This window comes from Crocuta crocuta, unplaced genomic scaffold (genome assembly GCF_008692635.1).
Source record: "Crocuta crocuta isolate KB4526 unplaced genomic scaffold, BGI_CrCroc_1.0 scaffold51, whole genome shotgun sequence".
Taxonomy (NCBI): domain Eukaryota; kingdom Metazoa; phylum Chordata; class Mammalia; order Carnivora; family Hyaenidae; genus Crocuta; species Crocuta crocuta.
This window is the reverse complement of record NW_027527624.1, coordinates 2,968,519-2,986,433: the sequence shown is the minus strand read 5'-3', so window position 1 is coordinate 2,986,433 and position 17,915 is coordinate 2,968,519. Positions and strand designations below refer to the sequence as shown.

Genomic DNA, 17,915 nt, shown 5'->3' with positions numbered 1-17,915 from the left:
ATGGATCCTAGGGCTGAATGTTCTTCCTTCACTCTTAAAGCTTCCTTTCTTGAAGATGGAATATCCTTAGCACATGGTCTGCCTTTCATCACCTTAGCATTCACGGTGCCTCAGGGCAGGTGGTATGACATACCTTGGTGGCTTTGGAGGAAGACATTTTTTCTACAGCGTCTTCCACTCCTCTCTTGGCAGTGCTCCAAGAGTATGGGCTCTTTTCTATCCTAGCCCCACCGAGTGGTGTTAAAATCTGCCTTGTTTTGAAGTTCTGAATTAGGAGATCAACTTGCTCACAGACTAAAGCCACATTCTCCAGAATCACCTCATCAGTAAAGTGGTGATGGAATGGCTCCCATGTGTCATCTTACTTTGTCTTTTCTCTCAGGTAGTTCAAAAGCCAGACTAGAAGGCAGGAGTGAAATAACACGTCGCCTTAGAAGCTAAAAGAGGCTGAACCTTTCCTTTTGTATAAATTTCCTGATTTTCCTATTTCATCATTGTCTCAGGTAGAGAGGAACCCTCAACACCTCCTTTGAGGGTGGTGTCCCTGCCTTCCGGTTATTATAGTTTTTCTTATCAGGAAGTTCTCTTTGGTTCTTTCCAAATCTCCCTTGTAAATTTTGATCTTTTGTTTCTTCATTATAATCTCAGTACTTTCTTGTATTAAAACATCAAATACATAGTCCTCACATTCTGTCTCTAATTATTTTCATGTCTATTGGCTTTGTAAATCTAATTCTGTGCTCTGGGTTTTAACGCTAACTTTTTAATTTTTTTAATGTTTTTTTTAAATTTGTGTGTGTGTGTGTGTGTGTGTGTGTGTGTGTGAGAGAGAGAGAGAGAGAGAGAGAGAGTGTGTGAGCAGGGGTGGGTCAGAGAGAGAGGGAGATACAGAATCTGAAGCAGGCTCCAGGCTCTGAGCTAGCTGTCAGCACAGAGCCTGACACGGGGCTCGAACCCACAAACTGTGAGATCATGACCTCAGCTGAAGTCAGACGCTTAACCGACTGAGCCACCCAGGCTCCCCTTTACTGCTGACTTTTGATTGTGATGGATTGTTCTTGCTTAATTTTTTTAAAATTATGAACTCATATTCTTGGAAGTCTATCTCTGGGAATTTTTTGAGGCTGTAGTTGAAATGGTTTCTCTAGAGAGTATTTGCATTTGTATCTGCCAGCCTCCTGGGGCCACCACCAACCAGGCAGAACGAATTTGCTTCCAAACCCTTGTAATAGCAGGCATGTGGTTAGAAGTTATTAGTGGAGGGGCGCCTGGGTGTCTCAATCAGTTGAGCATCCAACTTTGGCTCAGGTCATGATCTCACATGGCTCGAGTTCCCACGCTGGACTCTGTGCTCACAGCTCAGAGCCTGGAGCCTACTTTGGATTCTGTGACTCCCTCTCTTTGCCCCTCCCCCACTTGTGCTCTGTCTCTTTTTCTCTCTCAAAAATAAACATTAAAAAAAGAAATTATAAGTGGAAATTTTTTCCAATTCACTGAAAGCCAAGCATGAGACAAGATGTATCTCCAGTATGTGTCTATAACATGTTCAGCAGCAGGGAAAATTTCTTCTACTTTAGATTTATGCAAGAACTCTGACTTGACCACCTTTCCCTGTTTAGGACTCACGCTTTGTCTATCGTCCCTGTACATGGGTCCCATTAAAACCCAGGAAATAGGCACCAGGTTTTATCACATACCCCCAGGGCAAACACAGACTCCAGCACTACCTCTCTCTTTTGGATTTGTACTTTCACGATGTTTCTAGAAAGACCCTGAGAAATTCTTTTACTTCTCCCGGCTTAACCTTGCATTATAAAAGATGTGAGAGATTGAGTTTTGATACAGCAGTTTTAGGTGTGCTGGACTGGGAGAGGCTTCTCTGAACCTCTAAACTGCCACTATGTGGAAATTGGAACTTAGTGCTCTGATCCCATGCAATGCCCCAAGGAAGAGAAATCATTGACTTATGCCTTATGCTTGAGATGACCAATCAAGAAAGAAGACCATTGGAGGGGCGCCTGGGTGGCTTAGTCGGTTAAGTGTCCGACTTTCGCTTAGGTCATGATCTCGCGGTTCGTGGGTTCGAGCCCCGCGTCGGGCTCTGTGCTGACTGCCAGCTCGGAGCCTGGAGCCTGTTTCAGTCTGTGACTCCCTCTCTCTCTGACCCTCCCCTGCTCTCGCTGTCTCTCTTTCTCTCTCTCTCCTAGAAATAAATAAAAATATTAAAAAAAAAAAAAAGAAAGAAAGAAGACCATTGGAAAAAAGGAGTTAAGAAGTTCAAGTTGTCATTTGTTTCACATGGTCTACCACAAAGAGACATAAAGGAGAGCCCGATGGCCTTGAGACAAGTCAATAATTTAGTGTTATTAGGAGGCAATAACATGTCAAATTTTAAATAAACAAACACCACCACCAAATCACAAAACCGAAGAATTACTTCCTTAAATAAGGGACAGTTAGGCTACATAGGCGCAGTGTCTGAGAAAAGTAGGTAACTGATCTGATGTAGAGTGTTCGAGAAGCATGGACTTCAGCAATTGGGGGGCTGTCAGAGGTAGGAGTTGGGTGACGTCAGCTGGAGAAACATAGCTGTTCATGTGAGACTTGGCGATGGGCCCACTTTCTGAGACCTGGTCTCTGGAGCAAGCCCACCAGTTCCAACACAAATGGCTGAGCTAATGAGTGGGCTTTCAGAAGCACATCTGCTGGGGTCAGTGGTTGGTTGATTAAGTAGATTTAGAATGCTCTCTCTTTCTTTCAATAAGCAGTTTAAATTTTGGTGGCTCCTTGTTACTACCGCTACAGGCTGGTCATTTCCAGAGAATATGGGAATGTTTTGTTGGCAAAAGAAAATGTCATCAAGAAAAATATGCAACCAGATGTAGAACCAAATCTCAACACAATCTGTATTTTTAGATAGTACAAAAACCCTCAAATTGGAGTTAACCTACCAACAGCCTCAATTAACCACATATGCATATATATGTACACATTCATTTTATGAGAAAGAGGTAATGACAAAAATGTGTTGTGTCCTTGGGTTGACTCAGTCTCCACGTCTTCTTTAACAACACAGCTGCGTGATTCAAAGTAATACTCAGAAAACCCACCTTGTTCACAAAGCATAAAACAAAGTCCTCAATCACAAAATAAGATTCCAGTCATTGGTTGGGGCACCTGGGTGGCTCAGTCGGTTAAGTGTCTGACTTTGGCTCAGGTCATGATCTACAGTTCAAGAGTTCAAGCCCTACATCAGGCTCTGTGCTGCCAGCTCAGAGCCTGGAGCCTGTTTCGGATTCTGTGTCTCCCTCTCTCTCTGCCCCTCCCTCACTCATGCTCTGTTTCTCTCTGTCTCAATAATAAATAAAAAACATTTAAAAAATTTTAGAAAAAGGTACAAACTTTCAGTTATAAAAAAAAAAAATAAGCCATAGGAACAAAAAGTTCAACATAGGAAATATAGTCAAAAATATTGTAGTAACTTTGTGTGGTGACAGATGGTGACCACACTCATTATGGTGAGCATTTTGTAAGGTATATAAATGGTAAGTCAATGTGTTGTGCACCTTAAATTAATATAATACTGTATCTCAATTATATTTCAATTTAAAAATAAGTAAAACAGAGGCACCTGGGTGGCTCAATCGGCCAAGTGTCCGACTTCAGCTCAGGTCATGATCTCACAGTTCGTGAGTTCAAGCCCCTATCAGGCTCTGTGCTGACACCTCAGAGCCTGGAGCCTGTTTCAGATTCTGTGTCTCCCTCTCTTTCTCTACCCCTCCCCCACTTGTGCTCTGTCTCTCTCTGTCTCAAAAATAAATAAACTATAAAAAAATAAAAGTCAAAATAAAAATAATTAAAACATAATTTTATAACGTTAAAATTAATGTTAGTAAAAACTTAAACTAATTTACATTATTTTAAATATAAAATCATTTTTAAATTTTTACAAAACTAATATACCTGCTAAATGGGATGATATTGAATCTATATCGTAGCATAGTTCGAAGATAAAATTAATCAATAAATGCAAAGTAATTATAGTGCTAACATTTCCTGACCATTTAGTACATTCCCTGGCACTAAGTTTGAAGTATGGTTGCTACTGAGTCAACGCATTCATTTTTATTATTTAAAAAAATTATGTTTTGGAGCGCCTGGGTAGCTCAGTCCGTTGATCTCACAGTCGTGACCTTGAGCTCCACATCGGGCTCTGTGCTGACAGTGCAGATCCTGTATGGAATTCTCTCTCCCCTTCTTTCTTCCCTCTTCTGCTCACTCACTCTCTCTCTCTCTCTCTCAAAATAAATAAATTAACTTTAAAAAAAGTGTCTGTATAAAAAAATTAAGTTTTGTTCAGTGAGAACACAATGTTATTCTGACCATAATCCTGGATTTGATTTTAGATATTAACTATGGACACCTCACTTTGCCTCCAAATGAGGAAAAAAGTGCCATCTGCTGTTATGAGTGACAACGATGTGTAGTTTCTGGTCAACACATGGATAAAGTGTAGTTTGCAGAATTAAAACACTTCACTTAACCTCATCCAGTCCATGAGACCAGGTAAGAAAGAGCAGAGGAGGGTCACCTGGGTGGCTTAGTCGGTTAAGCGTCCGACTTTTGCTTAGGTCATGATCTTGTGGTTCGTGGGTTCGAGCCCCACGTGGGGCTCTGTGCTGACTGCCATCTCAGAGCCTGGAGCCTGTTTCGGAGTCTGTGACTCCCACTCTCTCTGACCCTCCCCTGCTCACGCTGTCTGTCTCTCTCTCTCTTCCAGAAATAAATAAAAAAATAAAAAACATATTAAAAAAAGCTGCTGTCTTACAGAAGCAGCTCATTAGAAAGAGCAGAGGAATTCATGTTATTTTATGTGTCAGGCAATAATCATCGAATTAATTGAGATGATCGGTTCTGACCCAGACTTCCTCTCTTTAGATGCCCTAACCTCTTTGCTTGAAGTGGTAGGGGTTGGATATAAATTTTTAAGGGCTGTCAGAAAAGACGTACTATTTCAATAGGAGGTAGAGACAGCTAGAATAGAAGCATGGTTCAGAAAGAGGCAGGAAAGAGGCAAGGAGAGCAGCGAATACATTTGCCTCAATGGGGCAGGCAGTAGAGACAAGACAGGTACTCTGAGGGCCTGGCAATGACTTGAGAAATTTAATGCAGGTTATGAAACAATGATAAATAAGCCTGTTTGGTGGAATTACTTCAGCATTAATATGTGGGAATAACTGAGAAGCAGATGGTCTGTGGTAATCCTGGGTAACCAAGGAACTTCTTACAATGACAGTGAAGGGGTTACTGGGCAATTGGCCTTGAAAAATCCCTCCTCTGTTCCTGAAGACTCACTAAGTACTCTGGAGCCCAAACTCCGTGGAAATCAACCTAAAGCACTTGTGCTGAGCTCCGTTCCACTCCAATCCTGGACTAGATTAGAATTATTAAGATAATATTTAATTAATACCCATGGATGGAAAGAGAGGCAAGTTTGGATTTCAGAAGACTTCAGAAATCCTATTGCTGTGTTTCAGGGACATTCAGTAGTTGAAATAGACCAACAAAATATATGCTAGTGGAAGTCCAGGTGGCTTTGCCTGAATGACTATTTAAGAATCACATATAATTAGGACATATGAAGTATTTATTTATAATGAATAATTTAGGGGCGCCTGGGTGGCTCAGTCGGTTAAGCATCTGACTTCGGCTCAGGTCATGATCTCACGGTGCATGGGTTCCAGCCCCGCGTTGGGCTCTGTGCTGGCAGCTAGCTCGGAACCTGGAGCCTGTTTCAGATTCTGTGTCTCCCTCTCTCTCTGACCTTCCCCTGCTCACGCTCTCTCTCTCTCTCTCTCAGAGATAAATAAAACATTTAAAAAATTACTATGAATGATTTAAAATGGGGCCCCTGGGTGGCTCCATCAATTAAGCGTCCAACTCTTGATTTTACTTCAGGTCATGATCTCAAGGTCGTGAGATCTAGCCCTGCGTGGAGCTCTGAGCTGGGTATGGAGCCTGCTTAAGATTCTCTCTCTCTCTCCCCTCTCTCTCTCCCCCCACCCCTCCCCTGCTTGTATGCACATGCTCTCTCTCAAAAATAAAATAAAATAAAATAAGCTGTTTAATTTTTTAACGTTTTATTCATTTTTTTGAGAGACAGAGAGAGGCAGAGTGCGAGTGAGGGAGGGGCAGAGAGAGAGAGAGGGAGACACAGAATCCAAAGCAAGCTCCAGGCTCTGAACTGACAGCACAGAGCCCAATGCGGAGCTCGAACTCACAGACCATGAGATCATAACCTGAGCCGAAATCGGACACTTAAAAGACTGAGCCACCCAAGCGCCCCAAGATGTTTAATTTTAACAACTTAAACAGTGTCATGTTTCTTATCTTAGTCAAACACTTTGTGATTAATATATGAAGATAAACCTCAGTCCTGCTTCTTAACCCAAATGATCATAAATGCTCTATTTTTTACTTCAGGTAATTGAATTCTTGGACATTTTTGGTCTCATTGTCTGTCCTTGCTCATTCCCACCCTCATCCCCAAGAGGACTGCCCCAGAAATTTACAATAAATCATTTTCCAGGAACTGAACCAGCTCCTTAGTCTGTGAACTATTTTCCGTGTGTCCTTAAAGTATAACTTAGTTTGACTCAATATGTTAATGCACTAGGTATGTGCCAGGCTTTGTTGACTTTTTCCCCACAAAGGACCAAACTCCACAAAATTAAGAGACAAAAATAAAGGCAAAAGCCTTCTCTCCCCTCCAAGTTGGCTAATGTGACATTAAATTGCCCCAAATAACATTTCCTGCTATGAGGTTTCTCAAGTATGTTAAGAGTCTAAAAATGTTTTTTCAATAGCCTTGCCTTCATCCTGTATCATGGAGTCCCGGCGGCAGGGAGGCGGGGCTGAGGGATGGAGTTTAACTGTTAACTAGGAATATTCTGGATAGTACAGTTTGGTTTTATAGATACACAATTACTGCGTGAGTGCTGACTGCAGATTTATGAGTACAACTACTGAGAAGACAGGATTTCACTTGCCAAGCTGTTAAGTGAGTTTACAATTGTCAAAGTAAGTGTCGTTTTGTCGTTTGATTTGTACATAACACCGAAATGATAAAGACATCACTGAAAAAAAAATTCTTGAGTTCGTGGTTACATAAGAATAAGCTTGGTGATTTGCAGACTCAGTTAATTAGATCCGCTGATGCCAATTTTAAAATTCATCAAACCAGTTGTTTTGCTGAACTGACTGCTAATTCATTTTAGGGACTGAATAGGCTAGGGGCGGCTGGGTGGCTCAGTTGGCTGAGCATCTGACTCTTGGTTTCGGCTAAGGTCGTGATCTCACAGTTCGTGAGTTCGAGCTCCATGTTGGGGTTCTCACTCATTCCCTTTCTCTCTGTGCCTCCCCTCCCCCTCAAAATGACTAAATAAACTTAAAAAAAAAAAGGAAAAAGAAAATGAATAGTTTAGCCCTGTCTGTAGGACTTAAATTGCTACTCTGTATCCTATCTTTGCCTTCCCAGATGGGTAGCTATAGGCGGACCATTTGTTAGCGGTTACAATTTCTATTTGCCTCCTGACCCACCTCTGATGACGCCAGGTAAACCACATTTAATCAATGGGGAGTCATGATGCCGTAATCAGTAGTAATGTTATAAACTGCTCTGAGACACTGCCACCAACCATCTCAAGATTGGAACTGAAATGGAAATCAGGGAAATAAAAGTGTCAGCTTCCAGATGGGTGAGAGAGGCCTCCCTATTGTTTCTGCTCAATGATGCAAGCTGGTGTTACTCAGATGAATATGAAGAGTGGTAGGGAAGTGGACTTGCATCACTACAAATTAAAGCATGCAGTCGCTAGGTTGTTAATTTGTTATCAAGGTAACTGCATGAAAGTTATCAACATAATTTCCTCTGACAAGTGATTCATTCTGGGAGAAAAGAAAACAACACGATGAAGCCTCGGTGGTTAGCTATCAGGCATCTGCAAGCTGTTTTTTCTTTCTCCCACCCAATCTGCAGGTATTCGAGGCTGGCTTGATAATGCTAATGGTATGCAGGGGGGAGGCTGTGATTTACTAAGACATAGGCTCCTGTATAAACACTGCAAGGTTCATTATCACTTATAGAAAGTCTCCAATATAACTTATGTTATAAATAGTGTTTCCCGAAATCCAGGAACGAAATGAGCTGGGCTTGGCATTTGAAAACACACTGTAGACAAACGAGGGTGAATTAGTATGCGCCATGGAGTTATCTCAGCCTCTTAATGGTGCTAACATTTATTTTTTATTTAATTGAATGGCATCTGGGAGAGAGGACGACAATAATATAAAAGAATGAAATTTCCCAGATAGAGAGAATTCAACATACTGGCCAATTTCAGCCTCTCTGGGGAGACCTTTGTGTTAGCACTTAAGGAGGAAAAGAGGAGAGGGCACCATCTTCCTTCTGTTCTTTTGTCGATCTCTTGACTTGCTTTTGGGCCGCAGACTAAGCCATGAGTCATTCTGCGTAAAGGGAGGTTTTGGTGGGGAGAGAAGCGGAAATGGAAGCTGTCTTCCCTTATCTATTTGCAAGGGCTTTATTTGAAAAAGGCTAAATATAATTGAGGCTAATATTATTAGTGTGCATCAACTCTTGGATTATTTTAAAGATCCATTTGTTTGATGCATTCATTTTCATAAAAGCTTTTGCATGAGTTTGATGCTTTTAACTTCACTGAAAGTGGTCAGGAAGAAAATGAGTATTTTCAAACAGCAATGGGTTCTTGTTTGAAGATCACTACCAGGTCTCTGATGCATATCCCCAGAGTCACACTGTGTTTTAGGGCTGTGCTTTGATACCAACTAGACAAGGCTGAACTTCATTCTTAGAATGGCGCCCCTGCCTGCAATGACTCCCATTCAGAAATGCAGAGGAAATGGTTTAAAAGTTTTTGTTCCCAATATACCAACAGTTAAAAGTTTGTCTTCATGTTTCTGGGAACTTCTTTTATTATTTTTCTTTTTCCCCATCCCTCCTGCACGTGAGCCACTGAATTATGAAAATGGGGCGCCTGGGTGGCTTAGTCGGTTAAGCATCCGACTTTCGCTCAGGTCATGATCCCGCGGTTCGTGGGTTCGAGCTCCACGTCGGGCTCTGGGCTGACTGCCAGCTCAGAGCCTGGAGCCTGTTTCAGTCTGTGACTCCCTTTCTCTCTCACCCTCCTCTGCTCATGCTGTCTCTCTCTCTCTCTCTCTCTCTCTCTCCTAGAAATAATAAATTTTAAAAAAATTAAAAAAAAATAAAATATACAGAGGTGCATAGCATAGTGCCTGGAAAATATAAAGGCTCAAATATTGCTAGCTCTTCTCCTCAAATGATCATAGCCTGTGTTTCCCTAACTTGCCTGAATTGCATGACTGAGGACTGAGTTGTCTGGAGATCAGACCCGGAACTCAGCCAAATGAATGAGGAAGCAGTTGATTTTGCACCAGCGTGATGAAGAATGAACAGAGCCTGTGAATTCAGAGATTAGACTTGAATACCAGTTTGGGCACTTAATAGCAACGTGACTTTGGGCAAGTTAATCCAACTCTCTGAGTTTGTTTCATTCTCTGTCAACCAAGGTAAATAATACATTACAGGATGTTTTTGAAGATTAAATATATGTATATATTTAATGTATATATCAAGGGACATCTGGGGTGGCAGTTGAGCGCCTGACTTCAGCTCACGGTTGTGGATTCAATCAAGCCCAAATTGGGCTCTCTGCTGTTAGAGGATCATCTATACCAGCCAACTCTCTGCCCCTTCCTCAATGTGTGCACGTACTCTCTCTCAAAAATAAATAAGCATTTAAAAATACATATATATATCAAAATTGAAATTAAAATATATAAAACCCCTTTTAATAGCATCTGGCACTACTATGTGCCAGAACTCAATAAATATTTGAGTTGTTTACTTAAGAAAACACCCACTATGGTAATAAAATTACTAAAAAAGAAAAAACAACAGTGATGTTTCAGTGCACGTGCCGTGGAAAGTTCTGTTCCCGAAGGCAGCAGATGGTATGGCCCATCAGAAGAGCAACTGGATTTCACACAAAAATAAATGTGTCCTGCCAATTTCACCATTTGAAAAAGAGAGACAAATGGCTATTCATTCAAGAAAGAAGGAAAGGAAAGGATTTTTAAGTGTTGAAATGTGTTCTCAAATAAGCCAAGTGCTTAGAACAGGTCAAATAAACTTAGCCTTGGATATTGTGACTTATAAGACATATATTTGGTCTTCTCTACAGTTCTTGGCTTATGGCTCCCCAAACCTTTGGAATTTCCTAAGCGTTCAGAGTAATAGAGGTGTCTTATGTTAGCAAGATGACTTCTGGACCCCATCTAAGCATGGGGGCTGGTTAACAAGGGGACCAACCATGTGATTAGAGGGTTGGAACTTTCCAGGGAGAGGAGAGGGTCTGGGGATTGAATCAATCACCAATGGTCAATGACTTAGTCAATCTTGACCATGTAATGAAGCCTCCATAAAACCCCAAAATGATGGGTTTGACGAGTTTTCAGGTTGGTGAACACTTGGAGATGTGGGGATAGTGGTGCCCTGCAGAGAGCAAGGAACTTCCTGTCCTTTCCCCATCCCTCTCCCTGTGCATCTCTTCATCTGTTGATTCACATCCTTTACTATATATCCTTTAATAAACTGGTAAATGCAGTTAAGTGTTTCCTGGAGTTCTGTGAGTCACGCTGACAAATTGATCAAGTGTAAGAAGGACATCATTGGAACCTCCAATCTGTAACAGGTTGGTCAGAAGCACAGGTAACAGCTGGGCTTGTGATGGCATCTCAAGTGGGGGGGGGTCAATGGGGAGAATCTTTTATTTTGATGTTTATTATTTATTTTTGAGAGAGAGAGAGAAAGCTAGCAGGGGAGGGTCAGAGAGAGAGGGAGACACAGAATCTGAAGCAGGCTTCAGGTTCTGAGCTGTCACCAAAGAGTCCGATGTGGGGTTTGAACCCACAAACTATGAGATCATGACTTGAGCAGAAATTGGATTCTCAACTGACTGAGCCACTCAGGCACCCTAAATGGGGGGAATCTTTGAAGAACTGATCCCTTAACCTGCAGAATCCAATGGTATCTGTGGGTAGGTATTATCAGAATTGAGATGAATTCTTGCCCACTCTGCTGATGTCCAAGAACTGCTTGGTGTTGTGCATAGGGGGACCCTCACCTCACATTGGAAATTGGGTCCAGGACCCTAAAATGAAGCTATTTACAACAGTCCCTTTCTGAGGCACAGTGTAGCTCTTTAGGGATAAAATCATGCTCTCTACATTTCTTTCTTAAGTTATTCCTTACTTGACTACAGATACAAGTAAAAACAAGCTAACGGGAACTTGAACTCCAAAAGCCCACGGGATCATAAACATATTTTCCAAATAGCTGGAAAAGCTTCAGCATTTCTAACACTGTTTCATATCAGAATTACGTCACCGCCAGACTGATTCAAGGACATGTGACCTAACCTGCAATCTAATGTGTGTAATGTAATACCAATTTAGTCGCTGGGCCCCTTTACAAAGGAAGCAGATGTCCCTTTCCTAATCCAGCAACAGAACTCAAAACCATTTTGAGTATTTGAATTCAATGAATTCAAAAATGAACCTAGAAGTCCAAGTTCATGTTTGGGCTCAGGGAACTGTTGAAAGGAAACCCATACCTGGTATTTGTCAGACATTTGCACTTTGGCTGATTGCTAAGTTTGTCTATTAGCTACAGTGACCTCAGAAAGGAAAGAGGAGTCTGTGCACACAGAGCAAAATTACGGGCAGGGGAGTACGGAGTACAGCAGAGGATTTTGAGAAGAAAATATTGCATGAGGACAGAGAGGAGGAGCGGAAAAGGCTCCATGTTTCTAGGTCTCTCAGAAGAAGGTCACTGTCCTTTCCGCAGGCATGATTGGCCCCAGAGAGCTGTGAGGGGAGAAAGTGGCTCTTGCTGGTGTCAAGAGTGGGAAACAAGAAGGCAAGGAGAAAGCGCACAGGCCAGAAGGAACTCCAGGTTCCCAGGGAACACGGGCCTATAGGGACATCTCACCAATGCCTAGAACTTCTGTGAGTTCTAACAGGGGTGCCGCCCACCCTCTGGCCCCATTGTCCCTCCCTTCGGTAAGTATCATTAAGCACCTGCTGTATGCTAGGCAACACTAGGCATCCCAGTGATCACAGTGGATAAAGGAAAACTCTGGTCTGTGCCAAAATTTAATTCTAGGAACCACATACCATGCATACATTCAGATGCTATTACATCCTAAGAAAACTCCACATTACCAAGCAGAGTCCAGACTCTTAGTGACAAGAATTCTGTCACTAGGTGTTGAGCCCCTCAAAGACAATGACTATTTTCCAAACAAGCAGCCCAGTGCCTCTTACATAACGTATATTCACAATATATTGTGGATAAAAACAATTAATTCATGTGTGAATGGGTATTTCAGTGTGGGGTCTTAAAATACTCTAGAAGTACAAATATATCACAAAGTGTACATATAATAAATACCATAATTTATATATATTTATTATATTTTTAATTTAACTAATAATACTATCAAAACAGTCAAGACTCAGCTAAATAGAATATTTCCAAGTATTTGAAGCCTTCTATCGGCATTTCCTAAATTGTCTCCCAATCTCTCCCTCCCATACCATAATAACTGACTAATATCAGTGCTTAAAATATTGGTTTTATAACAGATTCCTTCTTCTTCCTTTACTACCAGGTTCTATCGGCAACCCAGCCTTGCCTTGATGGTGGAAATGTATCACCTTCCTCTTACAGATATTTCCCTGGCTTGATATCCCTCCCCGATGATGTCTTCCAGGTTGTTATTCTCCATCTTCACCAGCCAAGTTTTTCTTCTTTACATTTTGCTAATTAAATGACTCTTTACTATGGTTTCATTTTGTAAAAGAACAACCTGGACAGACAGATAACTTTGGTGTTCTTTGAGACACGTCCGGGGTGTTGACTCCAATAGTAGCTTCATTCTCCCAGGGACCTACAGCATGCACAAAAGAACCGTGACAATAGACCTCATCTTTCTTTTCATTAATTTGTACAAATTAAAGCTGATGGCAGTACGTCAACTGTAATTATTGATCACCTCCTTGTACAGGGCACTGGGTGAGGAGCTGAGGGGCATATAAAGATGTGTAAACAAGGACCCTGTAGCCTAGAGTCTACACAGTCAATTCATTCCTTTGGTTGCAATCAGGCCTATTTGAAATCTTTGTTACATTCACGGAGACCAACAGCTAGTTAATCCTCTCGTGTTTCTCTAGCCTTTAGCCCTTTAATTAGCTGCGCCCACTGAAGTACTACACCTAAATCACTCACTTCATAAATCTTAGCCACAAATATAGTCATTTTTGAATCCTAGCTCAAAAAATATATTTTTTTTCATCCTGTCACTCACCTTGAGGGTAACAGAGTGAGAGCAACTGCCGTTGTCCTTGAAGACTACCCTAAATTCCTTAAGTCTATCACACATCTTCAGGGACGCTGATTTTACCAAGAATTTAAGGAAAACTTTGACATTTTGCCCTCAAAAGGTGTCGTGACACCATATGCAAACAAAATGGGAAGAATCTCGCTTTTCTGTCCTGGAGAATACATTGTGTTTTCTGCGAGGCTGGAATAAACACTGTGGGATGCGGAAACGGAAGTGGGGAGGGGGGTAATCTGGTTCTGTTGCACTGGCAGGCAACTGGGTGAGATTATTAATGTCTGGGGAAACATCCTGGGAAGGCAATGGATTATGCAAATGTGCCTGGAACAGAGCGCTGGAGCTGCTCACCGGGGAGCAGAGTCTGGCTCATCTGATTTCTCAGAGTGCGTGAGACCTCATAGTTATGCGACCTGAGAAACTTAGTCCTTTCTAGTTCTTATTACATAGTCACCAAAAAAAGTAAGACATCGTGAATGCTTTGTCAATCAGAAAAAAAAAAAAAAAAAAGTAAGGGAATATGAGAGCCTGGGACTAATTTGAGCAGTAAAAGTGTTGGCGTGCCCTGATGCATCCCGAAGGCCAGCAGCTACTGTACCTTATGCGAAGACCTCCTCAAGCAACTGCCTGCCTTGTCAATTTCTTTCCCCATTCAACGGGATGACCAAGAAAGAGCAAATACTGTTGCCTTGGAGACTTATTATTTCAGACTGGTTTGTAATGAAAAGCAAAAGGTTGTGAAAGCATGGTGTACTACGGAGAGAGGTAAACTTATTAAGTCTCAGTTTGCATGGGACTCTCCGGTTTCCGGCATGAAACGTGCCATATTCTAGAAAACCCCAGTCCCAGGCAAACCCAGATGGTTGTCACGCTAGAAGGTGTAGATCAGAATTTAGGAACTCTGGGGTGAACTGATAGCTTTTCCCCTTGAAGTGAAAACAAAATCTTAATCTTTATAAAAGGTTAAAAACTGGCCTCATTAAATTAAACTCCGTGTTTATTCACTGGCTTTCTTCGTAGGTCATCTAGAACCATTTCGCTCAAGCATGTTCTCCAAGGCAAAGCTGTGATGAGGATGTGGTTTGAAAGTTTGACGAGGAGTTCATCATGAGGGAGGTGATAAGGCTTTTGTGACTTAGTTCACATACATAAATTGGACATTCCAGCATTAGTGAGAATAGCATGGTCGGTCATTTTTCCTCTCTGAAAAAATTCTTTGATGACTATTCCCTTGATGACCAATCAATCAGTTACCCTTTCAGCCCACCACATGACCTGTATGAGCCAGGGTTCTCCAGGGAACTAAAATCCATAGGGTGTGTGTGTGTGTGTGTGTGTGTGTGTGTGTGTGTTGGTGGGTGGAGGGAGAGAGAGAGAGAGAGACCCATTCATTTGTAAGGAATTCACTCACTCAGTTGTGGAGGTTGGCATGTCCCAACTCTGTCGGGCAGGCAGGCAGGCAGGCTGGAGACCCAGGGGAGAGCCACAGTTGGCATCTGAAGGTAGTTTCCTGGTAGAATTCCCTCTTCCACCAGGGAGAAGGCCTTCAACTAATTGCATGAGACCCATCCATTTGCGTCATGGAATCTATGGATTTAAACATTAATCTCTTATTAAAAATGACTTCCCAGAAACATCTAGAAGGATGTTTGAAGAAACATCTGGGAGGGCGCCTGGGTGGCTCAGTCGGTGAGCATCTGATGCCTGATTTTGGCTCAGGTCACAATCGCAGGGTTGTGGGTGGAGCCCCACAACAGGCTTCACGCTGAATGTGGAACCTGCTTAAGATTCTCTCTCTCTCTCTCTCTCTCTCTCCTTCTGTCCCTCTCCCCCACTTGAACACACACACTATCTCTCTAAAAACAAAAAACATCTGGGTACTACAGTCTAGGCAAGTTAACACAAACAATCATAACGTGACATGAATGACTTAACCCCTCAGTAAGGGACACTCACCAAGGTTAGATAAGCTATGGCTGACAATGTGGCATCATGCCAGCTGTGGGCTACATTCCGGGCATCTGTCGTTGATGATTACCCAGCTGTAGCTTGGCAAGCAGAAGATGCAGTCGTCATTTTTATGGGCGTCTACATTTTCAAAATAACTGTGAACCAAGTCAGAGCAGACCATTAAGTGGGTTCTGCATCTGATATTCAATGTCAGCTCTTTTCAACTCAGGCTACTTTTCCAGAAATTATACTCAATTCAATATTAACTAAATATGTTCAGGAAGCTTCTGGTTTGCTTACTTTGTTTTATTTTATTAAAACAAATAGGTCCATTATGGTTTACAGTGCAAACTTGCATGCATTTTTTTTTTTTTAACATTTATTTATTCTTGAGAGACAGAGGATGAGCAGGGGAGGGGCAGAGAGGGACACAGAGAATCCGGAGCAGGCTCCAGGCTCTGAGCTGTCTGCACAGAGTGCAACACAGGGTTCGTACCCACTAACTATGAGATCCTGACCTGAGCCGAAGTCAGTTGCTTAACTGACTGAGCCACCCAAGCATCCCCATTTTTAAGATAAAACAAAAGAATTCAAGGAAATGTTTTTCTCTCTGTAGGTCCCACTGGGCTATGTCTCCCAGAGACAATTCTTCCTAGGCTTACATTTCTTTGCCATCAGTTATGAAAGTTTAAGAATTGTCANCGAATGGGGCTTCATGCTGACAATAGAGAGCCCGATGCGGGGCGGAACCCAGGAACCGCGGTGAGACCATGACCCAAGCCAAAGTCGGACACTCGACTGACTGAGCTACCCAAGTGCCCCTGGGCTCATTCATTCTTAACCCAAAGGAGTAGGCCATGTGTGCTGAGCACAGAGACGTGAGTCCAAGTTCACCTCGACACTTTGCCCTCTTCCTGGCCACTGGAAGAGAGAAGTAGAAATCCTATAGGGCAATCCATCACTGATAAACAAGCTCACGACAAGTGTACTTAGCAGGGGAAACCTTTGACTTAGTGTTTCCAATAAAACAACGGCATATGACATTCATTCTTCCAGCAAACATTTGTGGAGCGCTTCCTAGATACTAATTCTGCTCTACTCGACACCTTGGTTAGGGCATGGGTCATTTTCAGTGCTTGCTCTCAAGGTTTGTTGGAATTTAGACATAAAAGTATGAGCAGTCATACAAAGCGTCAGCAGTGGGCTTCATCCTAAGTGTGTTTGTTACATAATTGAATTTGATCATCCATTTTAAGGCTTATTGAAAAACCAATTGTAGAAAGCCTTTAATTTAAAATGGAAAAACTCAGTGATTTCCTCCTACTGGAAACTTAGAGGGGAAAAACCCTATTATCTAATAAATTATCTGCATTAAAAATGCATTAGTAATCAATCTTCATAACATCTGGTGACAGGTACATTGTTTATTAAAAAAGCAACATTGCCTCCTCTCTGCAAGCACGCCGTTTACAGTTTTTCTGAAAGACACTCATTAAACTCAACATAGAAGAAAGTAAACTACCTCATAATAAATTAATATGTTATAAACAAAGGAATGCTTTGTATAATATTTTAATTGCTGCTTTAACTTAAGGCCTAATGCATTGCCGCCCCAAGTATCCATTGCAGAAGCCAAAGGAACATAGTTCTTGCTGTTGACTGGGAAAATCTAGAAAGAACACCGGCCACAGTGTTTAAGCTTCCTCCCCTTCTAACCCCACAACACAGGCTTCTCAAGTGCGCAGTGAAGTATCCACAGCAAGTGGCACGTTCCTCCTTCCTAAAGTCACTCTGCCGAGGTTAGTGGCAGACAAGAGACACCTGGGCCCACTTCCCAGTCCCACCCTTTCCTGCAGTTGTGACCTTGGGCAAACCCCCTCTGCACTAAGCTTTCTCAGGTGTAAAGACACCAGCACAGATATGCGTGCTCTCCGCAGGCTGGCCGATGCACCGCCCCCTGTTGTGTAATTCTGTAATTTCCCGGAGGAGAGAGTCTACATCCTTGAACTGACCCCTGAGGCCCGACTGCATGCTCACCCTCAGTCCCTAACCCCCCAGGGTCAATGTTCTTACTGCTAATTCTGACATTCTGAGACCTGTCTGAACATTGGAATCCCCTGAAAATCTCTCAAAATGTAAATTCCAGGGATCCATCAATCAGAATCTCTGAAATGCCTGAATCCGAATGCTGGGTGGAAATGGGTGGGATTCAGGATGCATTTTTAAATTTTTTAAATGTTTATTTATATTTGAGAGAGAGAGACAGAGCATGAGTGGGGGGGTGGGGGGGCAGAGAAAGAGGAAGACACAGAATCCGAAACAGGCTCCAGGCTCTGAGCTGTCAGCACAGAGCCCAACGCGGGGCTTGAACACACGAACCACAAGATCATGACCTGAGCAGAAGTTGGGTGCTTAACCAACTGAGCCACCCAGGCGCCCTACATTTTT

At 42.3% G+C, this 17,915-nt stretch overlaps 1 long non-coding RNA gene across 1 annotated transcript in view; it reads right to left on the bottom strand.

The window, feature by feature from the left end:
* Positions 1-12,680: 12,680 nt before the first annotated feature.
* LOC144238390 (uncharacterized) overlaps positions 12,681-17,915 on the bottom strand; it is a 13,739-nt gene continuing 8,504 nt past the window's right edge. Inside the window, exons 2-3 of the long non-coding RNA XR_013337101.1 lie at positions 14,929-15,104; positions 12,681-13,070 (exon numbers count right to left, since the gene is read on the bottom strand). This is a non-coding gene — a long non-coding RNA (uncharacterized LOC144238390). The remainder of the gene's footprint in view (positions 13,071-14,928; positions 15,105-17,915) is intronic.